This window comes from Gasterosteus aculeatus, chromosome 1, assembly GCF_964276395.1.
Source record: "Gasterosteus aculeatus chromosome 1, fGasAcu3.hap1.1, whole genome shotgun sequence".
Classification (NCBI taxonomy): domain Eukaryota; kingdom Metazoa; phylum Chordata; class Actinopteri; order Perciformes; family Gasterosteidae; genus Gasterosteus; species Gasterosteus aculeatus.
The window spans coordinates 12,990,941-13,017,756 of record NC_135688.1 but is presented as its reverse complement, the minus strand read 5'-3'; the positions used below and the strand labels follow the sequence as shown (position 1 = coordinate 13,017,756).

The 26,816-nt window shown below is 44.2% G+C and overlaps 1 protein-coding gene across 1 annotated transcript in view; it reads right to left on the bottom strand.

Moving 5' to 3' along the window:
* The window catches only part of nxn (nucleoredoxin), a 43,409-nt gene that overhangs the window by 15,377 nt on the left and 1,216 nt on the right, over positions 1-26,816 (bottom strand). The gene's annotated exons all lie outside the window — the stretch shown is intronic.

The following is a 26,816-nucleotide window of genomic DNA, read 5'->3' as shown; positions in this document are numbered from 1 at the left end:
AATGGGTCTGACATAATCTTTTTATCCATGTCGAGAGGAATCTATTGGCGCAGTTCACTGAGCCGATTGAGAAAAAACACGAGGGACACAAAAGGGAAAACCATGTCCCAGTTTGATTTAATTAAAATCTTCAAAAAGGGGGAAAATGCGATCTAGTTCTACATCCGATTGAATGATCATCCCCTGCAAGACATGATACCATCAAAATGACAAGACATTTGTCCTTTACTGAGAGAAGCTGCGGACAGATCCCCATGGGAAATCTATAGATGTAATGTAAATAAATAAATACATTAACAATGTGCCATCCCCTGTGCAACATAGATAAATGCACTGCAAATTGATTCAAACCAACATATTGGTGCACTTTAGCATCAACAGTTCCTTCATCACGCTTGCCTTCAGGTTCAAACATTCGGCATTCTCTTCTTTGGTTGAAGACGGACGAGAAACCAACGCCTCCTGTCTAACTCATTAATAGCGCTCTACATCTTCTTGCTACACTGCTGCAACTCCCTTCTGGCAGGGCCCCTGCAGCCGGCGTTGACTTACATTCCTCCATGCTCCACCCGCCCCCCTCCGCCTCTGCTCCGGAGCCTCTCAGTAACTGCCTGTATCCACTTCAAAACCCTGTAGCCGCTCTTCATGGCTACAAGGGGAGCCCTTCCCTCCCACTTCTTGGACATACTTCAGCAAACACTATGCGGCGGCCAGCGTGTGTGCTGCTCTGACCAAACTATCGCTTTACCTGGTCAACAGTGTTCACCGCCGTGGGGAAGTACACATCTCCAAGACTGGGACAGCTGCATAGTCGCTGCCATTCTCAATGCTGTACCGGCCTCCCTCTCAATATGCATCACTGTGCAGATCATGTTGCATTAAATGAACCAATGCATGAAATATGCTCCTAAACTTCTGCATCAATTGATTATAAAAAAATTAAAAAAAAACAATGTTCCCCGCTTTCTCTATCTTCTGACCACTTCCATCTTCCCTTGAGTGCATTTTCCATTATGTACGGGCCAGTCACTCCAGCCTACTCCACTGAGCTCATTACAGAGGCTCATCCTGCACTCCACATCCATTGTGTTTGGCAAAGGCATTACCACAGAAAATTGCAGACCTAAAAGAACACCGCAGATTCTCGATATCAGGCCTTCTCAATGAAAAATGCTGCCGCCAATCTCGTGTATTTTATTAATCCTATAACATCGTCTGGCCAAGCCATTTTTGTGGAGGTTTTCTCCCGAACGCAGGCGGGATATGCGGGCTAAATTGCTCATTTTCCCCCTCCTCGATAAAGAGGCCCCCTCGTTGCCACGGTAACCTCCCTCCCCATGAAGTCAGGACACAGAGTCACCGAGTGCCAGACACATTGTGGGCTCGTAGTTAATAATTCAGTGATAAATTAACGGTTTTGTGCGGAAAACAGGTGCCAGAATGTCAGAGGGCTTAAGCTCAGGGAAATGACCCAGCAGAAAAAGGGAGGGAGGGGGAGGTGTGTGGGTGTTTTCCCCCCTCAAGCCTTGTGTGGAGACACAAAAGCGACCCCTGAATACAGGCTCTTAAACCCAAACTTGGAACCCTGTACGACGAGATGTTCTTCTGCCGTAAAGGACCCGGTGTAACAAAAGCAGGGGGGGGGATTGTAAGGGAGTAAAAAGCCAGAGCTCAATAGGTCTCTGCAGCATTGTCCCTCCACAGGCGAGGGCTGCCCAGGAGGCCTACATTCGGCGAGGCCAAAGGTCGGGAGAGCAGGGGGTGTATTCTTCACTTCCAGTGGTGTTTAGACCACTGTGCCTTCCTCTTCCTCTCTGGTTCCCTCCCATTAGGTTTACAGTTCTTTATCGCTCAGTCACACACACACACACACACACAGTGGAGCCACACTAATGAGGAAAATGTTTTAATTGCATGCCTCGTCCCTCCACTTTATTCATCCATGCGTGCTAAAGAAACATTATCAAAAAAAAAAAAAAAAAAAACGCATCTCCGTAGGGACAGAATAAAATACAGCTGATGACACTGATGTTTCATCATCAGGGGATTAGAAGCCATTTGTTGTGTATTACGTGTTTGAGAGTCCCAATTTAATCACGCTTTATTGTTGTACGTAATAACCAAGTGGGAAGCAGCAGGGTGCTAGAAAATACTTCAGAAAACATTGTTTTATAGAGTGGCCTAAAAGTAAAAAGAGGTTTGTTGAAGAACTACATTGTCTGTTTGGATTCTTTAGACGAAAAATAAATACCACACCGTTTTCAAACACATCTGCATAACTATGGAAACCAAAAATATGCAGAAACAATACTCATAGTGTAGTCAAGGTAACTTACTTATTCAGGGCAAATCTCTGTAAGTCAATCAGTTAAGAAGTGAGCAGTAATGCTTCACTGTTTTTGCTGTACACAGCGTTGAGGTTGACAATAGGTGGCTATATGAATATTCTGTCATGCTTTCTCAGTGTGCGGTGACTCACACCTTCAACACCATCGTGATCCTGCAGTTCATCAAGCAAAGGCCTGCAGGGTCGAACAGACAGACGATAGAAAGCCGGTCTGGCTCTGGACCAGCTGCTCTTGCTCTATCAGTTACCTTAGTGTGACCCTGGCATTAAACACTCGGTTATCTGCAAACTCATGACTTGGAAAGCCTGCTGAATTTTTCCATTTTTTTTTTTCACGGTGTTTGCCAAAAGGTAATCCAGCACACTCAACTCTCCCTCAACTGTAATTCACCACATATTGGAGCGATTTTGGCGCCAAATAAAAGGAAGATACGTGTTGGAAAAACACTGTAGCCTCATTAATTCTGTCCCAAGCAATTACATATTACTAATGCAACAAAACACATACATCAGCAACTTTTTACGCATGTGCTCCATTAGCTAGGCATTAATTCTACCCATAAGCAGTTTCTCTGCCACCCCAGGTTCCTTGATTTTCAGCGGTGAAGGGGGTGGGGATGGGGGGGCCCTTCGTTTGACCCCACATTTAACTCACGGCAGTTCTGTGTTTTGTGCTGCAGCCACTCCCTGATCCCCTCATGAGACATTAATATTTATGGACATTTGAGGGGAATGTTTCAGACACATTATCAGCAGTTTGTGCATAATCAGGCAAATACTGAATACATTCACATCAATCTTCGGAACTCGTCTTTACATTTAAGGCCGCTGGTTTGCACCAGCATGCACGCTTCATAATGCTATTCAAATTTGGGGCTACATCACTGTGTCCAGCATCATTGAGCAGATGAAGACCTCGGACAGCAAAAACGTGCGAAAATAGGGCACCTGCGCACTCCAACAACAAGCTCATTGCATTTTACATTGTGTCGGTCTAATTATTAATGAAGATTAAAGCTAAATGAAAAGGACTTCATTTTTTCAGATAAAGAAATTTTACAGTTGAAGAAGAAGAAGAAGAAGAGTACCAATTCCAAGGCTTTCCAATTTGTTTCAATGCACGAATGCTGCAGCATTAGTGCATTGATTTTTAGCTTTTTCAATTGTTCATTCAATTCGGAATAAAATGTTATGTACATAAATGTGCTGTCCACAGCAAGCAAGGAGCTTCATTAATCACAATAACAACATTAGTCTGCTCTGCCTCATTAATAAGCACTTGTAGACTGGGCCCCAGCAGGTGAACACACACAAAAGCTAAGTCGCTAAGTCAATTTGTTTCTGCTGCTTTTGGCCATGATGGGCTGCCTATTACCTGAGGCAGAGCCACATGCGTGTCTGCAGTGACATTTGGTTACACGGTGACACTTTATAACCATCTATTAGCCCGTTTCCTATTCTAGTCTTACACTCGTTAAAAGTCACATCTGTTTGGCCGCGGCTGCAGACCGGCCCCTTGCCTTTTTATGGCGGAGTTGTACAGCTGGACCCTTTTTCGTATCTCGCACAAGCACTCCTTCCTTCAGCCACCCGCCCTCCTCCTCTGCCAGCTTACGTTGCACAGCGGGGGCGACAGACAAACTCCGACTCCCATAAGCTTGCTCTCCGATAGAATCTGCATATATTGGCCAGAGACTCTTGGGTACAGATTTAGTTCAAATCAAATATCAGTCAAGTCTGGGACACACTCACACGCACTGGAAACAAAAACATCCATTTGATCCATTTTTACTCTATTTTAAATAACCACTTAATTATGGCGTGTAACTTATGCAAGGAAACATCAAGATAGCATTTGACAGTTTGAAAGTCCTTACATTTGACTCCCATAGTTTAATTGGGACACTGGGGATACCATTCAACGGTGTTTACCTCAACCAGAGTACCTTACAAAGCAGGTTTGCAAGATTAGTGACAAAGAAAAGAGAAAAGGAAAAAAAGACGACAGAAAAAATAACTGAATTGAGAGGAGACAGGCAGCCTTGGAACAGCAATAAAAGACATAAAAGCACATTGTAAAAGTCTTCCCCGTAGAACTCTGCTTTAAAACGTGGTTTAAAAGATGCTACTGATCTGGCTAGCCTCAGCTCTTCAGCCCTGGCAGAGTACTGCAGACTTCAGGAGCCTCTGCAGCAGAGACTAGGTCACTTTTTGTTATTAGCAGAGTCCTTGGAACATGCTGTGGCGCTCAGCCAGAAGACCTGAAGCCATGTCTCCCCCCCACCTCCCCCCATAAGCACTTATAAAAAGGTCTGATATGCAGCTTTGAGTCAAACCCCCGCGGAGCCTCAAAACAAACATCCATCAGTTTTCTAGATACTTAAGGTCAGGACTGTGATGGCATCGCAGTGAGCCTCTCTAACAACATCCTCCAGCCTCTCTCGGGGGGGGGGGGGGGGCTGAAACTGGAACAGCAAGACTAAAATACCACAAACATGATACGTAATGTAAGAAAATAAATGTGACGACATGTTCATACTGATGGGTTATGTACCTGTCTTAACAAGTTCATTTTCAATAAACGCCATGGAGAAAAAAAGAAAAAATCCATTCAAACTAGCATAGTAGCTTTAAAGCGAAGCTCATCCAATGCATGAGAATCCATCTGCTTTTGTCTTCCACAAAAATGAATAACAAATTATGTCTCATCATCAATCATGACTCAAACATGAGATCCACTCATGATTGTGTAGTAACAGTTGTGCGTATCTTTTGTCTGGCTACTACATGTCTTGTGCTTTGTTTTGAAGAGCTGATACAATTTACAAAATCACGTTGTTGTCAAAGCGTGTGTTACGCGGAAGAAGAAAATGCACGTCTGTATTTGTAGAACAGGTCTTGTAAACCAAAATCTTCAAAAGCCATAAAACGACGGTAGAAGAGATGATGAAAGAAGGCTGGGACGGACGCGCAGAGAGAGAAGTCAGAGAGCCATTAGTGTCAGTTTTCAGGGTCACGTCACCCTAGAAGGCTGACTGACAGGGCGGAGCAAGAGTTCAAAAGGTCAGGCCTGTAATAGCCCGGTTGAAACAGCTTGGCCTTCGTGTCATCTGTTCACGCCTAACTTCCAAGCAACTCCCCCGACATCACCATCCCAGCTCCTTAAATTAAACCTGAACAGAGAAAAACCTTCACGCAGTGATCTTCCCACTCATCACCGTCCCATGCAGAGGACCTCTTTCTGAGACACACACACACACACACACACACACACACACACACACACCTGTAAAGACTGTCAAACTGAAATAAAGCCAAGAATAAAAATTATTTAATTTCCCAGCCAAGGGATTTCCAGTCACAAAGAAGTGCCGTCCAGCTTCTGAGCTCGAAGCTTCCACTGCATCAAAAACATGTGCGACATCAGAGGAAAGTGTGCGCTCAGCGGTGTGTTTGTCATTCAGGTCCACGGGCCTGACATACAGATCTGAGGCCTCCCACGGATGCAGGCAGCGATCGCCAGCCCTTGCTAAACCTTGGGCTTCCTACAGACTCTTGATATCTCATTTCAGCGGTTCAAGGGCTTTCTAAGACAAGATGATGTAATCCTCTGGCAACAGGTCCTCCCCGCGCAATGCAACACATTATTTGCTGTTCAAGAGAATTAAAATCAACCGAACATTAACCGATATCAGCCGGCGGATGCTTGCTCAGAAGACCTACAGCGGGGACAGGAAGTTAAGGACAATATGGGGAAGAATACGAGGTTTTAACGTGGATTTAATGTGGCAAATGGTCGACTAAAGAGCCGGCAGACATAATCAGATTTCTTGTTTCTAAAATACCATTTGAATTCCAGTAGCCTGTTGCACCAGCTATGTGTGTAAATTCATACCATGGCGTAGTTTCGATATGGAGGACATCCATTGAATCTTACCAAGATTCAATGGGATGTCGACACGCACACTTGATACAAGTGAGTGTACAATGAGAGGGATTAATTTGATGTTGCGTTTACTTGTTATGGAATTTGCTCACCACTTCGCTCTTTTTAACAAGTGTGTTCAAGTTCAAGCGCCTTGGTTGACATTGTGGTAAACATCCGCCCACCACACACACAATTATTGACAAATACTTTTAGAACTTGTGAACATCTGAACCACCAAGTAAATTCCGCCGTTCAATGTAGCGGATTATTTTGGTCGGACAACTTGTCGCACAAACTCCTTGATTTTGGGTACAAGCCGGACCTTGTGGTTCAAAACTAGTCTTCTCTCCAATTACACCTGAATGCCTCACTGGACGAAACATCGCCTTCTGCAAGTATGCTTCAATTACAGTCAAGTGGTAATGTGAAAGTAAATAGTTGCGTCAAAGCGGTTAGTGTTAACTTTACACTAATCAAACAACAATTTTGCCCTCGCCTCATTTTCTACCACAAATCGAGCTTCAATCCCACAGCAATGTGTTGAGACACAATGTACACTGCAGGTTTACTAAAAGTAAAAGTAAAAGTTGTTGCGAGCTGCTCAAACAACATGTTCCCATGACTGCAAACATACGATTACCTTGGCCGAGATGGAGACTGTCCTCTTTTAATCACAGCCCATCTACAATGTTTTTAAAGCCAAACAGAGCAAAGCAAAGATTTGTACTTAATTTTAGTGCAGCCAATAGACTGGAAGGTTAAGAAGCTCAGTGTGGTGTTTGGTTTCAAATGTTGGTTCATTCTTTTTTTTTTTAAAACACACTTGATATGAATACCAGAAAGCACAATACAAAGGGCAAACAAACAAAGAGATTTTACAGCTTCTACAACATTTGTAACCATTACTTCATGGAATCTCAGTAGAAAATGGACGTCTGGTTCAAAGGGTGGGGATTGGCGAAAGGGTGTCCGTTCGTGCTTGGACTTCCTCCAACAGTTCTCTGGACCCAGTTACAGGAAACCTGCACATAACTGCAGCCCGAAACAAAATGGAAGAGGACGAACCTTAAATGACCCTCCTGCGCTGCTGGACTGAGAATCAAACAATCCACAAATCATCCTCGGTGACTGCAGTGTTTTAAAGGACTTTATGTGCATCTTGAATAAAGAAACCGGTGCAGGCCAAGTGTATCAAGTCATCCAGCCCAAAGCTGCACAGGAAACGACATCCTAATGCATTATTGTGCCGTGCTGGTTTTGAAAAGCTGTCCAGGGAAATGTGAATAATGTTTTCCACAAACTCCAAAAGAGGGAGAGAGAATGAGCCCTTTTCAAAAAGTAGTCAACTCCTGTAATGGCCAACATTAAACTAAGGCCGTCCCATTAATATGAGTCATGGAAGACCACAAGCAGTGGTCATAAAAATGCAAACAGCCAGGAGCGAAATTGAATTCCGAAACAAGTAATAAATCTGCACTGAAAGGGTTTTTCATACATCAAGACTCAAGTATACGTCACAATCCGCAACGTCTCCTCCGCAGTTCGAGGCTGGAGCTGCGCGCAGAAACAAAGGACGCACGCGGGTGAGGGGCAGCTCTCCCTGCGTCCGCGGCAGGAAGGAATGTGCAGTGGGTTTACTGGGTTTATAAATAACCGTCAGAAACGGGCAGACACAAAAGGCGCCGCTGTTCTAAGCCGCACGGCTCTAGCAGAGCACCTTCTCTGCCCTGCTGGTTTCTAGCAGCGGCTCACCGGCGCAGCCAGCACCAGTGCCTGACCCGGCCCACCAAAGCAAGCATGCCTGCATATGTGTGTGTGTGTGTGTGCGCAGCTCCAGCATCAGAATACAGAAAAGAATAAACGCATTCTATGGAGGGAAACAAGGTGGTAGTGTGTGTGTGTGTGTGTGTGTGTGTGTGTGTGTAGGTGGGGGTTAAGTAAGGAAATTGGGAGAAACCGCTTTGAAATACAGCTGCAACCTCGAATCCTTCAGCAACTTATTTTGATGAATGAATAATGTTCACATTCATTTTTCTTCTGCCATCTATACAAAAGCCACAAAGTCTATTTCAACCATTTAGTCACTCCGGTAAGATCCCTGGTTTAAAAAAAAAGTCTATTTGCGAACATTAACGGTCCATCCAAAACGTAGCTAAAACAAGAGTGTGGGATGAATTCAAGCAGGGAGATTTAGTTTATTGCATTGTTGTCAGGGATCACAAACAAAAACACATACACTTGTGTTGCACATGTTCCAGATTTAGCTACCAGTTTGGATCTACAGTTACTGTGTTTCACACTTCCACAACACGTTAGTATACTTTTTAAATAGGAATTGCAAATTTGTAAGTTTTACATTTGTTGAGCAACTGCATAAGCACCCTGTCGGGTACAGGAGTTACAACGCATCCGACTGGGCCCGAGCTGCAAGGCTACACACAGCAATGAGGTAGCTTTGGGAATAATGAGACCATGCGCCTGCAAGGATGTGGTTGCATGGCGCGACGGCATGAAAAGTGGCAGACCGTGTTTTTGAAAAGCAGCGAGTGCTTCTGAACATGCGCTGCTGCAGAGCTGGTAGGAACAGATTATGACGAGAATCAGCCTGGTTCTTATTCCCCCCCCAGTCTCCCATTCCTCCCACCTTTATTTAGTTTAATAAAGGGCTGTAATGGCATGCATTGAGCACGCTAAAGAGGCGAGGGCTGAGGGAGGCGGGGTGAAAATGTGATGGGCTGCATAAAAGCCAGTCACACTGCATTTAAATGCTTTTCCCTCAGACACAGTAGAAATGGAAAGTGAGGAGGGCTGGACAATATGTACTTATGGAGGTCCTGTTCTTCAGGCTGTGGAAAATTGGATTGTAGTGCCGATTCTGCTCTCCTGCCCGATTTGTCAGTGACAGTTCTCTCTAAAAAGACCCACAGAATACAAAACCGGATATATTTTCCTTCTTTTAGGGCACAGAGAGAAAACAGAAGAGTCTGCTTTATATGTAGCACGCATGTTAACACCTCCATCTAGATTCACAAAAGAGAAAATCTGTTTCACAACACAGCGCTCCTTTGACCTTTCTCAACCAGTCATATCTCAGAAACATCTATCCTGAAAGGTTCAGTGGCAAGAGTCCAAACAAAAGTATCTAAAATCAATTTTGCTCAGCCAACATAACTTTACTTTTTTGAAAAAGACAAGCCAATGTTTTCTACAATCACTGAATGAGACAAGGAGTCTTTTTCAGAGGTGAACATCTCCATTTTCTTATGAGAGTGTGATGTGATTGAGAGTGAGCAGAGTGCAATTGGTTTGCATGCATTGAGGTGAAATGACAACTTGGATAATGTGAAATCCCGATACAAATGGTAAAAGAAATAATCTTCTGCCCTGTGAGTTAATCGAATAATCCAATATAAACTAGAAAAAAGTTAATGTTGCTCATCACGGAGACCATCAAGCCGCACAAAGTTCTCCCTCAACGTTTTGCTTTACACAGAGGGCGAAAACCTTTTACAGGTTAATCCAAAGCGGTCGACGCATTAACGTCAGTGTTTAGCGACATGCAAAGTGCCGTTACTTTTACAGACACAGAAGCTCGATGTGGAGCGGATCTAATTAAATGCTGTTCCGCATTAACACGATTGGGCCAACCTACAGATTTTCGCCTGCTCCCTCCGGCCTGAGTGGCACTCGGTGTAATGCAGACGAGCAGCAACCGGACCAAGTAGCTTCCTGGAATATACACACACATCCCGCCGGACGCAAGCGAAACCGACATCCATAGACACCGATGACCAGCATGCATTGTGCCTCTGGGCGCGGGAACGTGGCAGCAGTGTTGCAGTTACACAATGGACAAAGTAGAAGCGGATTTCCAAGGCTTAGGGTCTTTATTAAAGCCCCGGGCGATATCCAGAGGTGTAACCTGTAACGTCACTCGAGATTTCCAATTACAGGTTAAACCCAAACTAACTCATCTGGATTGAACTTAATATATTCCATCTTTGCCTGCAGTCATTTTGTTGTCACTGGGCTTCGGATTAAAACCCGTGTAGCGCATGTTTTGCTCGGATTGCTGCCAAATACCAACCAGGAAATTGTGGTCTGTCAAACACATGGTATATGTGGTGGCCTACAGAGCTCACTGTTTGTTAGTGGTTGCATTCCCCTACTTAGACCTCAGAATCACAGTGCTGAATGTGGGTTTTGCTCGTGTCGGATGAAGCAGGTCTCAATCAGCGCAAACAAGCTGCAAGCTAATTAAAAAAAAAAGGCATCATGTGTAGAATCAATTCTGTTATACCCAAAGCAAACTCTGCGGCATAACACTCAATCATGGCTCATTTGTATCCAGCTGGAGAACTAAACAGTCTGGATGGAAAAAAGAAATAAAAAGTATGAGAATATCTGAGCATCGAGACGTAAACAGCAGACCTTTGTTCGTACGGATAGAGAGTCCATAAGGGAGTCTGCTGCACGACCAGCTCTGTTTGTGCGCTCGCTCACGTTTGTTGAGACAATAGGACCAACTGGTCGAGATCTCGCCGGTTGCCGCTTCTAATGAGGAGTTTGCTGCAATAATATTTATAATTTCTGGCAGATAACCTACCGCGAGGAGATCTCACAGCCGGCTCTTTGCTGCTGCACGTCAGCGCTGCGCAGAACAAAATGTATGAAGCTGAAACGCATCCTGCCATTTGATTTGCCCCTATAGCAAAAGAGCCCGCTTTAAAAACAGCAGGAATTCACTCTCTACTCTTACGAGGACTCTAACAAGATCTGGCATTTATGATCGTCACATCATTTTTTTACCGCTTCCTTGTAATGTCCGAAGACATGCTTGGTACTCTTCATTAGCAACGACATGAACCAAACCAAACCAATGCCTTTGACCAAGTCACCAGGAATAAAACATTGGTTGGCATTTTACAATCAGAACTAAACCACGAAGAAATGGAATTCAGAAATTACATTCCACAATTCTCCACACAAAAAAAAAAAAAAGTTTCATTGGAGACCCAGCAGAACTAAATTTAAAAAACAAAACAAAAACTTTTAAGGAATTCAACACTTGCAAACTAGCAGTTAGCTTGCGTGTTAGCCAACAATAGGATTTAGTGCTAACCAGCCTTTTGTTATTGTGAGCGTCTGTAAAGTTGGATGCACAGGATAAAAAGGACCGATGCAAAACAATTCAAATACTATCCTCAGAATGAAAAAAGGTTAAAACTTTACTGCAATACATCCCAATTTGCATTACGGTACCTTTGTGCAACCAAGTGGTAATGTTAGATTCTAATTTCCATTGCCCGCCTACAAGGCTTTGTTTGGATGTGCACAAAAACTACATTGCTTGAGAGTTTAATCACTTGCATTGCAGAGAAAACAAAGTTTTGCAAAACGTTGCATCTTCTCTGAAAATCTCCCAGTCTATGAAAATCGATATGCTCCCCTTATGGAGAGAAAGAACGTGTGTGGGCCAACTGTCCATCACGTTAGTACGACCTCCACACCTCTCGCAAGTCGGGCCAGGAATCATCCAGGTGGATCCTTTATCTCACTGTAGTTGCCGCTGGCGATCATTTGACATGAGATGAGACTCTGTTCAGCTTTTTGTTGATTAATTCTTTCGTCTCGGGCCAGAAATAAATCTGGGAACCAATTCCGGCACATGCGCTCCCCCCCTGAGGAAAACAATGTTCACTTGTAAGCCCACCAGATCAGTCTGGGTGGTTCAGCAAACTGAGCAGCGAACGGACCAAACCGGACTGGTTCAGCCCAGATTGGACAATTCATTTTTTTCCCCCTGCAAATCATTTATCTCCGGTGAAACGACCGATCAGACAATGCTGCAGCTTTTCTCCCCCTCTTTTTAATGAGCTCACAAACGTCACAAATTGCCTTTCTGTTTGCAGAGAGAGATTCTCTCAGCAATTTTCATACATGATACGAAGAAAAAAAAACTAAGGCCTACATGGAATTGTAGTGAAAATGAAAAAAAAAGGGACATCATGGTTTAATAATGGATTTTCTTCTACAGTCCATTCCATAATGGTCTCTAGAAAGCCAATAACCACTAATTGCTCTTCCAAACATGAGCAGTTGGACCGTAATGACTCCATAGCTTTGACACGCTGTCAATTTGTCCTTGTGTCTCTAGAACTACAGCTCATCACGTGCTTCAACCCTGTAATGAATTCACAGTGCAGCACCTCTCCCTTCTTCAGAGATATAAGTGAAGTAATTGCCCAGAGTTGCTCTGGTTCAGCCATTAAGAGCCCACCCATCTGGTCCCTAAGCAACAAAGATCTGCTGCCTGAAGATGATTTCCTGTTTCAGTCCAATTGCAATCACAGTGCATCCGTTATGAGAGGATCTTTTATTTTTCTACAGCTGCATCCATTGTCAAGAGATAAATAGACTATGTGGAGTGTACACTTTTTGGACAACAGTTGAGAGTTGACATTTTGTTGGAAGGTCAAAATGCAAACTTAATACACATGTTTAACTTTTAACCCATCCGTCGGTTTGCAGATTGTTACGTCCAACACTGATCTTTAAACACAACAACTGGAACAGCAGCAAGCAAATAAACAAAAAAAGCACTATACTTCAAAACTTGTGCATCCTCTTTTTTCAGGGAAAATGTGCAGTCATTCCAAACAGCTGCTAAATTTCTGCTGTGTTGAATCAGGCCACAATGAGACTACAGCTTTACAAGAGTAATAGGATAAAGCAGAGGTCTAAATGCATGAAAATAATTTAGGTTGGGGTTGACTGACTGAGTCAAGCTACCTGCTGATTGGTGCGCTTCTTAGTATAAACTTCTACAGCCAAACATGGACACCAACCTACTACACACTACTTTGTAAAGATGATCATTTAGCAGTTTTACACTATACTTACCTGACCACACTAAACACACCCCAAAACCAAATATAATGGAGATATGGGTGTCAAATGAATGTGTATTTACCTACTGAGAGGCTTAATAGTGTCTGGAATATCTCATAACCAATCTGTGGTTTGAGATTTGACGTCGCGTCATCTCCCTTATTCCACAGCAGGTTATGAACTGATCACAAACGGGCAGAATGTCACAAAGGGAGTGAGCGGTCGGTTTAGCTGGGACGTTTTCAATGGTAATGGCCCGTACTGAAATGAATCCCTGGAGCAGGAGTCCATGTTGATGCTTAACAGGACCCGTCAAGAGACTGCTTTGCATATATTGAGCATCATTGCGAAAGCTGATGAGGCGCCGCTCCAGTACTCAAGAATAACTTGTTTTTATTCCACTACAATTACTTACAAACCTAAACAGACAGAAACCACTTTCTATGAATCACCTGGAGAAAGCCAAATAAATTTGCCTTGCAGACCTACAGAAACGTGTTAATAAATGATTCCATCTCAACAGCAAAGAGATCTCAGAGTATGCCCATAATAGCCTATTAGCCCCGTGCATCAGCATGCTCTAATTGTTTGTTTGAAGTGGATTTCACCGCCTCTCAGGCCCTCCACCTGTGCTCTCCCTCACTCAACTTGAGTGACAACGCCGCTTGTTGCCGCCCGGGCCAGAGGGCAGGAATCTCTGAGTGCGCGCTGGAATGAAAAAAAAGGGAGCAGCCATTGTGCACGGGGGCCCAAACCGAGCAGGGGGTTGACTTCAGAAGGAGAGGCACCATGTTTTTAGTTCCTACCAGAAGCAGCAGGCAAAGCAGCGTTACACGGGCGTCCCCCCCCCCCTTTCCCCACAGCCGGCCTTGATTTACAATTACCACCCGTCACTTGCCATTCCATTGAAGCAAAAATGCCATTTGATGCATAAAAAGGGATACATGGGTGAATAATTACATTTTGAATCAAGTTGAAATAATCTCTTTAGTGATAAGACGGGTTAGAGTTTCAACTGGAGGAGAGGTCGGCTCGTTTAGAAGGAAAAAGAAAAGCCACACAGACCCCCCCCATGTGTGATAAGAAGCCTCAACTCTACTCAGATGCTTGACCTTGAAGTGCCGCTGCACAAACAAATACTCATATTTACAGAGAATTTATGTTGAGTCATGCAAACGCAGATTCACGCTGTAAAATAAAAAGGCATTCATTACTTTTAAGGACCAAAAAAAAAAAAAAAAGGGGGATTCTATGGAAGAGTCAAAGACTAAATGGATTTTTCCTCTTTATCTTCAGGTCAGCATATTTTGACTTTGTTCCGAAAAAAGATCTCAAAAGCAGATGACGAACAATGGATGACAAATAGTGCATCCCGTAGCCGTCTTACTGTAAGACAAGACATAAAAAGAGAAGTCAATATAAATGTTGGGATGGAATTGGGCAATAGGTCCAAGGTCCCGATCAGCTGCGCAACCTTAAACGTTTGTACAAGCAGCTTTGCAGCGTTTCAATTTGGTGGATGTTGACGACACAGCAGGTAGTCTGGCCTTTTGAGGGAGCGGAGAAGTGGGGCGGACAAAAAGCAAGGGGGTGGTAAAGAGGATTACGAGGGACCAGCGTCGAGGGGGGGGCTATTGTTAAGAGTGTGCAGGAAGAGTGGCCCATGCTGGAAACGGACTTTAAAGTCTGGCCTCCTTAATGAATAACAGGAAGCTGTTCGGTACACGTCTGCACACGCCTCATGAACACTGAAATGACCTTCCTGTTCACATCTCCACCATCGTGTCCAGAGGAAAACACGTATGGAGGATGGGCAAGCAGCAAAGCGTAGAATAGACCCTTATCACGGGAGCCATGCAGTTTGTTAGTTAACCATTGATTTAGCATCTTTTTTACCAAAGCGACGGCTGTTTGAGTGTTTCCATTTTTCAGTGGCTGCGTCTGGCAGGCGGCTGAGGAGTGCTGCTCATCTGGGAGAAGGATGTTGCCGACAGGCAACACTCCACCATGTCAGACTGTAATCATCTCAAAAGACCTTGAGCTGGGCCCACGGACGAGGAATTACGCGCTCGCATTAAAGCGCTGCAAATTTTGTGGTTATTACACAATTTTAAAAAAAGGTCCAAAAACACACACAACAAGAGTCTTATTATGAACGACCAAACACTTTGCCAAAGACTTACTAGCGGTTTTGATTATTTCTCGTGAATTTATGTATTTTCTGTTCGAGCTGAGGTGGGAAAAGCAGCCATGACCAACTTTCATGCCCCCATTTGGATGAAACGTGATGACGGGTTGTCTGCCAACGTTGCCACGCCTGTCAATCCAATATGATCAAAGGAAAGTCCACACGTTTCTCATGAAACAGACCATCTGAGGACAGCAGAGGTTTTGGTTTTTCCCCCTAAACGTCAACTTAATAGCTTCATAAAGGCCATGACCGTTTATGGGATGAAAACTACTTTGAAACCGGGTTTTCAGGGGCCTTGAGGATTCATAAGGGTTTAAAAGCCTTTGGGAACCTTTTACACCTCCCTGCTCATGCAGGAAAAAAAACATCCAAATGTTTAAATATCAAGGACTAGAGCGGCATCAGAAGAAACACACGTTGTAAATAGAGAACGCAGTGCACACGTGTGCGTCTAAATACTTCAGGGTGACAATAAATCCTCGAAGTGGTCCAGTCCACACTGAAGACGTCAGCTCAAACGACGGGTCACAGACTCTGACCATTGACCTGTAGGTTTATTTACTTTGTCAGAATGGCTGCACATGCAAAGAAATCCCCTGCTGGGGAGTTACTACATTACATCCTTTGAAAATCTTTCAACAGCAAAAGGAAACAGCTGCATTTGAACCGTGCCAGCAGACTGCAGTAATTATTTCGGTCCTCGTGCTGGCGTTCGCTTACAGCTGCTCACGCTGCAGCACTGGCAAACACGAGCACCGTGGATCAATCTGTAAACTTAATGACAAGCACACCAACTGAGATGATTGACTGCGTCGCTGAAGTCAAGGCTTATTTACCTCTAGAATCTAGCAAACTGACAGGAACACGTTTTCATTGTTTGGATAAAGAAGTGCTATCCGGGGGTTTGCTTAATGACGGGTGGTAGAATACGGCGGACATGCTGCACACATGAGGAAGTTGCATTCAGAGACCAGTGATATCAAAGCAGATTCTGAACAAATATCAAAATCCGGGGAATTTTTACATGGAAAATGATCACATGTAAAACATTTTTCCTTCTTTTCAGGAAACATGGATGAAGGGGAAGCAGCCGGAGTGAAAGATGATTCTAGGAGAAAAGAAGGCCAAAATGGCTCCAGGGCCTTACCATGGAAGGGAAGCTGAAGGAGGAGGAGTAGAAAAAAAGACCGCAACTCAACCAGAGGCTGTATAGTGAGTGAAATCATGAACAACTAGGACACACCTGACTCTTTGTAAGTTAATATAGATCTAATCTACACACTTTGTATTGTCACGGTTCACGGCAATACTCAGATACCAACAGACTCATGTTCAAATGGGTCACACTTGAGAAAACCGTTTTCTACGATTCCAGGGCAGTGTTTGTGTGTGTTACACCAATTTCTCAAAAACTGGCAAATAACAGATTGCGTGTTATGATCGCCATCCAAACTTAAACTGCTCTGCTTTCCACGGAAATATTCTGAGTTTTAAGGCTACACCAGGTATTTAACTTTGCTCTACTCACACTTTATGGAGAAAAGGATATAGGTTTATATAAAAAATAAAAAAAGGAGGCCAAGAGAGCATAAGAATACACACTCTCACCCACTGCGTTATACATGTTCTGTACTTCTGACAGTCACATCCTTCAGCTCTGCATTGTTGCGATGGCTTCAAAAACAGACACAATTAACAATAATTGCCCGTTAGCCAGGTGATGTCAAATACTGCTTTCATTGTTTTGTGTTCATGCTCAGATGCCAGTAATTAGAGCATAATTACAGTTTAAATTATCAGCGTATCTCCCCCCCAGCGGAGCCATACAGATTTCACTCCCGCCGCAGCAAGGGTAAGAAGATTCCTCTCTCACTCAGCCTCTCGGGCTTAAAAAGAAGAAGTTTCAAAAACTACCTGTGAGAATTTCGAGGGCATTGCAAAAAGATCGGGCCATTTCTTTTCCCTCCCTTTCATCGACATCGAACACCTGGAGCAACAAAAGCGATGAGGGGGAAGCGATGAAGTGATGGAGATGCCTTTGTTTCTCGAGGGGTTCAGCCACACGGCAGACAGCAGAGAAATGATTCCACATGTCTGGCTTTTCATTTGCGGGGAGCTTCGTCTTTGCGCTCTGGAGGAAGACGCACGGATCAAAAACATGTGCCTTCTGGTTTGGGGTCTCACCTTTTATCCTTTGAGCGGGTTTTTACAAATACCGGAAAATGCCAACAATAATGATTTAGTGGTATTTCCTGCGTTTCACTCTTTTAAAAACATGGTGCATACGAAGTGCATACCTCCGCCGCTTCCTGCACACTATAATTATATGACAGATGAAAAGACAGAAGGGGGAAAAAAAAGGTATATGACTTGGCACAAAGACATTCCTGACATGAATCCTTCATCGGGCCTTTCTTCCTGCTTCGGTTCCTCAGCTTTCTTTGCTTCTTTATGGGGGTTGTGTGCATTCTTAATGATCCCAGCGTCTATATTCCACCTCTAAGAGAAGAACGGCTTACCAACCGTCACGCACAGACCGGGGTTGTCGGATCGGAGGCTGCTGCTGCCGGACTTGCCGAGCACACCTGCTGCTTCCAAAGCCAGCAGCGCTGTCAAATGAGCAGGTGGCGACTGACATACTGCGGAGCTGTGGAGCAGTAGGGAGGGGAGAGTAGTCGGTCTCTGTTTACGCACTCCCTCAGCTCGCCCGGTCTCCGGACACAATTTAACACCCGACAGGGTACGAGTCACATCAGCAGGGTCTCCCCTTAAAAGCGTGCAAGTTTTCTGCCAGTTAATTTCCGTCAGAGGAAGAAGGTATAAAACATCCTGGTTAGAGTAGCGTTTACAATCTAGGAAAACGTGACTTATTGGTTTTCTTTAGAGCTCATAATTCCATTTCAGAAATAAAAATGGCTAAAGAGTGTGTGTATGCTTGAGCAGTAATGGGACATACCGTCCTCAGAGAAAAGGTTCTTACGCTTTAAATCTTTAGGGAACCAAGGAAGGAATGTGTGTGCCTAATGTTTCTCAGAAAAAAGCTGGTCACATGGAATGCAAGCAACAAAAACTGATGTCATTATTCAATACTGCATCGGTGGCAAAAGGATCATAATCCTATCGCAACCCCGCAAAAAACCCGGATTTTTTAAAACTTTTTTTTTAAAGTTGGGTATGTGTAATTTTATCCCACTCAATTTGAAATATCCCTTTATTAAATTAACTGAGAAACCGTTTATTACTACAATAATTAAATGGGAACGTCTCCTTTGGCTAATCCAGCAAATCAAATACCTCACAAATTAAGTAATTTCTGTTCTGCAGTCTGACATTGATGTGCATCCTCTACGAGTTCAAAAAACAAAGATGTTTAACCCGGGAGGTAAAAAAAAAAAGTATGTATGTATTGTAGACATTGTTGAACCATAGGCAACCAACGTTTCTAATATCACATCTTAAGCAAAGTAGCACACTGCATCGAATCATAGATCAACTCAACATCTGCAGCGTAATCAAATTCCTTCCCGTCTACTGGAAAGCAGAAATCCCCCTTAAACAAAAAGGACCTTTATCCACTCAAATAGACGACGACACCTGGAGGCTTAACACGGCTGCTTACGCTTCTCCACAAAGCAAACTTGCATGCAAACTTTGCAATCCTATCTTGATGTCATGTTGCAATAAAATAAGCCAAACAAAACAAGCGTCATTCACATTACAAGAGCACAACGTAAAATGTTAAAAAGTATTAAAAAAACAAAACCAAAAGAATACTGCCTGCACCGCAAGAATGGATATGGTTAATACATCAGAATAAACCTTGTGTGGGTAAAATGAACACCAATGAAGTCTGTTGGATCCAAAGAATCCGGCCCAAATAAGAGCCCCGTCACGGTGCCGTTATCTCTGCTGCCCTTTGAAGCCCCAAGCTTCATGTGGCTCAACAACAGAGTGAACAACGCGCCGGACTAGAAAGGACGTCGGCCACAACTCTACGTGCCAGTAATCCCTTTGAGGCCCCGGCGTCTCTAATTGCCTGGACACTTGTGTCCGAGGGCGGCGCTCGCTCCACAGCGAAGAGAGGAGACCCCTCGTGCTCCTTACAACAGGCTTAAGCTGGTAAACCCTTTCATTCAACACGGCCGTGGGATCGGTGGTCCGTACCAACAGATTGGCTTAAAAAAAAAAAAAAAAAAAAAGTAATCAAAACCGCCATTAACCCCCAATAAGGAGGCAGAGCTAAGCACAGGGCAGCCTCAGCAGGGGGTCCGCTCTTTCAACAACGTAAAAGTGCGTGATGATGTGTGGGAGGCTTCTCTGACGAACACACGCCCTCCTTATAGTCACGACATTAGCGGGAATGTGTGCATTGCGATGGGGTTCTTTATTTGAAGAAAGACGTGGTGTAGTCAATTTTAAAATGGGACGTGACACATGGGAGACAAGAAGGCCTCAGAAGACGTCTTCACCCGAAGTGTTCAATCCCCCTCACTCCAGATAATCTGCACCTCCCATGACGCCATGGCTTCCTGTCATGGTCAGTATTACCCAGACTTCTCTCGAACCTTTCTGCTGTTACAGCCAACAGCTGCATATGGATTACTGGGAGTGAATCATCTGGCCCTATCATGGCCAAAAAAATAAATCTGTTTCGTATCGTCAATGTAATGTTACTGAAAATACACCGGCATGAATAAATGCATCAACAACCCTGCAGGACCATCATTAGTTTTCCATAATAACTTGCCCACTCAGTGACCTTGAGTAACGGCTCACAAAAGGTATTCTAAACAATCACATGACTCTGGCGTGCACACGCACACACACATGCCATGACAGACGCCTACTGGGAAAATCAACATACCCATTTGTCCATGTGGATATAATGTGCAGTTATGTGGAGAGATTGCGGTTGTACTGGTGTCGAATAAGAGGGGCGCGGTACACTCGGTGAACCTGGACAGTTTGGAATATTTAGATCATTAACTCAAAATACATTAAATGATGCTTCAAAATGCTCCTTAGTGTGGAATCTCCTGGGAGGAGCAAGGGATGGGCGCACCTGGCAATGATTCTAAGCGACTCTGGTTATTATAAAATATAATGAGCAAACTAAAAAGCCAATGAGAGCCGCTTCTGCCGGACGCCTCTCAATTTCGCTTTACTTTTACTTTCTGCAACATGCCAGCTAAGCAAGGAGACCATTTAAACCGGCTACGAAGCTCTAGTCCTGTTGAATGCTTACCATTTACTTTCTCCAATTGTTTTTCTCCCCAGCAACCGTTTACACCCTCAACTTGCTACCATACTAAGCCATGAAAACGGAGCTGCGTCAATATCATGGAAGCCGTCTGTGACCCGTCAGACGTGATACATCCACAGCTGGCTCGCTGTCCGGTGGGAGCTTAACAGCTTACTGTAAATACAGCATCTGCCTCGGGGCAAAGTGGGGATCACACGACAGTTCAAACCAACGGATCTGAATTACGTAAAATGAGCATTGTGTTTAGATGCTCATCGGTTTATTTAAACAGCAGAACAAGGTTTACATTCACAAGCAGGTTAAAACCAAGAGAATAAGGGACTTTGGCCGAGTTCCCAGTGGAGTCTGGGTTTAAAGTTTCCCTGAGCTGTCAGAAACTGTGACAAAGTGCCATTCCTGAATTTTAATATTATTCAGTTTCCTTTGGTTCCCGGTTAACAACTATAATCTGTCTGTTGCCGAGTGACTGGGGGGGGGGGCGACAGGTTGTCATCGGATGTTACAGACAAGACATTATGCAAATACTATCCAGTTAGGAATAGCTCAACATTTTGGGAAATTTGCTGCAGGTTTAGTTTCTTGAACACTGTGGGCCGATACTGAACAAATCGGAGCTTTAGTCTAATCACCATTTAAAGAGCAAATCAAGCAGAGTGGAAACATAAAAATACAATAAAAATGTTTTTAAAAAAAGACACCATGACCAAAAACAGCTTTGCACTCAAGCTACATCTTTACAGTTAGACAAAAACCGTGTGAACGGTAAGAAAGACAGCGGGGCTGGTGCCGGTGTGCCATGCAACGCGCTGAGAAAGTCGCTCTCTTTGTTCGCCGAGCGGCTTTTCAGAAGGAAGCCGGAGCAATTACGCCCTGATGAAAATAACCCTGTGAGGAGGGGAGCGTTCACTTGCATTTACACCACACTGCCGTCATCCTGGGACCGGGATGGTGGTCACACGGAAGGATAAGGGCTATCGTCCAAGTGGAAAGTTGTCACGCTGGAAATGGTCATACAGTGAGCGGATTTCGATGAAATCAACACGCGCCGATACATCGTCCTGAAGAGTCATCGAGTGCCAGATGTTAGGATGGACATTTTCAGTGGAAGGACCAAAGCATCGCTGTGGTTTATATTTAGCTTAGGAAATAGGATCAGTGCTGATACTGCAGGGGGAGACTGGGCAATAACAAAAAAGGAGCCAACATTCAATCTAGGGGAGATAACAAAAGGAAGAGGAAAGACAGCCCTGGATGGCAGGATGCCCCTGGGGCGGCTATGCTGTTATTATGTTGGAAGGGGCTGCTGAGTGTGGGGCAATTAAAGACCGGAGGATTGAGTGGGGGAGGGTCCAGGCACAACAGCCCGTCCATGACGGCTTCTCAGCTCAGAGAAAGGACCAACAAACCTCACGCACATGGCTGCAGTCGCATTAAAAAAAAAGAACCACAGAGCAGATGATGGCGCATTTATGAATGCAAGTAATTCTAAAAAAAAAAAAAAAAAAAAAAAGCGTATTAAATGGAAAAGCTTTGTGTGACCGGCTTTCCTGCCAGCAGTAGTCCAAATTGAACTTTATGGTGCACTCGTTTGGATGATGCGACTGGCAAGTACGTGTCAAATAGGCTGATTTCGGGTAATGTGCTCAAGCGGAGGAATCATCTGTTGTTCTCGTCGAGAGCTACTGCAGACACTGTGGTGAACACATTATCTTTAACGTCAGTCCGCCTTGGAAAGTCCTGACTGAAACCCACACGGTCCAGCTGGAGAACACAGACAAAGAGGAAAACTCAACCCTGGAGTATCGCTTCAAGGGTCCGCGGACCGCAGACAGAGGTCGAAACCTTACAGCTTTTGTGCTTGGTCTTCTGACGGGTAGATAACGGAGGAAAAGACAGATTGAGTTGCAACAGGGAATGGGTTTTTCCATGAGACACTGCGACTGTTGGCTAAACTCTCACTTGGGTAGTTTGAGCCTCCAAACTTCGAGATCTCCATCGTGGCCGCTCATAACTTTACAGATCTACCGGTGCAGAGGACACAATGGGCAGTGAAAGAAGACAGTAACACAATCGCCGTGGTGTGAGATGTAACAGTTGGCCTAGCCAAGTATCCGGGGGAACACACACACACACACACACTTTTCAGTGGAGCGGGTGTCTGCCCACATTCTTTACATAAGCTCTTGTCAAACATGGCGCACAGCAACAAGGCCTCACAGCTGCAGCACAATGGAGTCACGCTAAATTACAGCGCTGCAGCCGGACATGCACACGTCCAGCCAGCCGGGGTCACGAAACACAGTGGAATAAATAAGCATTATTTTGCGAAAGCCGCGTCATTCCAAGACTACATGCCGGCCTACTTTGCATTAATACATCAATGTGGAATGATATATGGATTCAATGATCAACGACCCAATATTGATGGGAAGTAAAAACATTGCTACATAGTAATCAATACATTTGTCTGCATCACCATTAACCTCCCACCGCTCCTCCTTCCTACAGAGCCAAAGTGCCAGACCATATAAGTTGGTTAAACCCACAAATTAATAAAGCTACTGAATTTAGTTGAAGAACTTTATCATTGCAGATCTTGGTATGACCAAATATTGTATCCGTCCCAATAAAAACGTCCCAAATCATTTGGTATTCATGCTGAAACACCTCTGCTACCACAACGGTGACCTCAGAAACACCTCAGTTTGAAATCTCTGACATCTGCTCCCGTGGGCTGCAGACAAATACCTCCTCTCCGAATCCCACAATTGCATTTCTAAAGCACTCAATTACAGATGTTGCACATCACAGACACCTCAAAAAATGTCACATTCCCTTGACGTTATTAACCCACACTGTGAAAGTGTACAGGCCCACAGAGCACAGCCAAGGTGGACAGATCAAGAGGGGAACTACCGCTGTCGCAGTGCGAGGTGCTACGATGGACCGGGTGCTATGCGGTTTTCAGCAGATCAGCGCCGAAAGACGTCCTCGGCCCCTCTGCACCCGTAGCCCCTCGCTGTGGGCCTAGTGAGCAGAACCGCCGACCAGGAGGCCTCACTGTGATGAGCACCTCCTCCTCCTTCAGACTGCCGCGGGAGCAGCTCGTTCTACCCGCTTTGGTCAAGTTGGCTTTTCTCATCGCCGTTGGTCGAGGTTTTAATTGACTTACATGGAACTCTCCCCCGCCTGCTGCACAAGTCCATGTGAGGCGTTGCCAGCAAGCAAATACTGCGAGACAGCTGGCTGACCCAGGACAACAAGCAGACGTCCACTCGATGTTCAAGGATTCCTGAAGACAGACACTAGTGGACATCCTCCATGCCGTTCAGAAACAGGGTCCAGAATTTATAGAAAGGTCAATCAGACATGCAAATGAACTAATATGAATCCATTGACACCATGGTCAATTGCAGTTAGTCTGTCCATTCGTACTGGTTATAATAATCACATGACAGCTTTCACGCCCTTCGAGGAGAGATTAAAAATACAGAATTTACTCAACATTAAGATGGAAGCAGACGTTCCCGTTCCTCTATTTAAAATGAACAGGATCCCCTCTCGATTCAATACACATTGTCCGAAAGAACAACGACCCTGATTGAAAAGAAAGCGGACGTCCTCCAGTGAGATGCAGTCTAGTCCTCACAGGGCAGACGGGTCCGGAGGAGGAGTGAAAGTACCCTCGGAGATGCTCATGCAGGCGGTGATGCTCTGAAAGACAAAGTGCATCCTCCGGGGTGGGGGGGGGGGGGAGCACAGAGTCAAATAGAGGCCCAAGAGGAGGTGAGGGGGCCACTTAAGTCTCTGCACACCTGCAACATCAACAGGGGCCCTCCACTAAAATCTACACCCCTCACCAGGTCTGTCAACAGAGCGCACAAACCCACAGTGGCGCCTCGGCACGCTGTTGAATTCATATTTAGATGGGAGCCGCCATCTTCGGCGCTCCCTGTTCCTCAGAGCCAAATGAGATGTTGTCCAATCTCATCACCAGCTGACTTCACACCTCCTTATTTACAAAATATGAATCTCTTGCTTGAAGCAGACACATCTAATTAGAAGCACCAAAATGTTTTAAATGATATGTGCATTTTGTTGACCACCTTGTGTGCTGCAAAGTCCACACACAATGGGCTCTTGATCAGGGCTGTAACTGACAATTATATTCATGAATTTGGATTAGCTGATTGTCAGGAAATGGCAATTTGTTGTTTTCACATGGACTGATTTAACAGTCAAAAACAAAAAAGGTGGTAACTTTACGGTCATATGTGACTCAAAAATGCAAACACATATTTGGCATAATCAGCAAAATATACAACCGATAGTCAGTCAATAGACATTTAATTTGCAACTAACTGTTGCAGCTCTACAGCTAATCAAACAAACAAAAAAAAAAAAAAAAAAAAAAAAATCAACTAGCAGACGTTAAACAGATAACCACAACCATTTAGACAGATTAAAGGCTGCCGTGTAAATTAATGCGCATATCCCAGCACACACACCCGAATCAACTATAACAACATAATTGAAATAACAACACACAAACGAATCATACATGAATGAGTGGATGATGAGGGAGGGGGGGGGGGGTCGTTCTACACGCCTCGCACAGTTATGAAAGTGTTTGCATGCTAAAGCTGCTGCTGGTCACACATGTTTTACACCTCTGGGTTACAATGAGAGAAAATAGGCCCAGAGGTTGGATGGAGCCCAGACTGGACCAAACGTGCAGGCCGCTGCAAAACACCGACCCACAGCTGTGCCGCTGTATTCTCTCATCAGGCCGAGGGAGCCGATAGCCAGCCAGCCAGCCAGCCAGCCAGCCCCCCCCGACCCAAACATCAGCGTGAACAATGGTTATGGTGATGCCACAGAGAGTCTCCACGAGCAGCTAAAAGACACAATAACGTTGGTGGAGGACGTGCTCCGCCCCAAATGCCAAGGAGACGACAACCCCCCCCGCCCCCCTGTCGCCTGCAAGCCTCATTCACGCCTGGACTTCATTATGAGGTGCAACGGAAATAATCATTGGCAATCTGAAAGAATTTACAAGACAATGATGCAGACAAGTCATGCCTCACCGACACAAAGAGCAGTTAGGGTGGAATTGGCTCAACGTGGCGAGACTGAGAAACATGCTTTCTGACAAAGTACGGCCTGTGTTAAATACTGGAACATGTTCTATGCCACTGGCGTTTGTAGCACATACTGTGTGACAGGACAAAGGGGTATATTTTCAAATCAAGCCTCGGCCAGGTTTGAGCCATGCCGATCAGTTTTCACCGTCTTTATTGATAAGCCTGATTGATGCAATGCAAAAAACAAAGTGACCAACATATTGTTGAACGCGCCTCAATTTAGATTTAGAGACAGAAACAGACTTGTGCTGCAAAACACACACACACACACACACACACACACACACACACACACACATCACTTACTAAATGTTAAAAGGAAACCTCTACCATATATCCAATATTTTTGCATGATCTATACACAGGATGTTTGAGTGACTGAGTTTTTGTGGAGTAGTTTTAACAATGAATAAAAGAAACATTTTGCTTACATATATAAAATCAGTCATTATTAAAAATGTAATTACAATCCAATGTAATATAGATAAAATTTGTGATGACCTAAAAACAAAAGACATGCGTATTTCCACTGGCGTGATAACATTTTACACTAAAGTTATAAATAATGTTAAGCAAATAAAATCCATGATGTCCAACGATTTACTAATATACTTAATACGAAGGACAGATCAAATGACTTAAATCCTCCAAGCACTGCAAAGTTGTAAATTAGATCAGGAAACCTGTAAAAAGGGGTTTAGATGAGATGATGGCAAACATCACTGGGCACGTGGACAACGTGTATCCAAAAATAACAGTTATACGAGACATTTAGCTGAAATATGAGGGGTCAATAAACATTCCTTGAGCAGAAACGTTTGGAGGGATGGAAATGTATCAAGTCTTTCCTGATTAGTTAGGAATGTCTGGTCTGCCATATTCAGATTATCTTGATTAAAAATGAAGTCCAGGACAAATAGTTTATAAAAGTTTCATTAAAAAGGCTGAAATAAAACACCTTTCGGTTTATATTTGTCATTCAAATTTGCTCCCGAGTCTTTGCAAATACTGCTGACATTACACAGATCATTTTAATTTTCCATGTGGCTTTT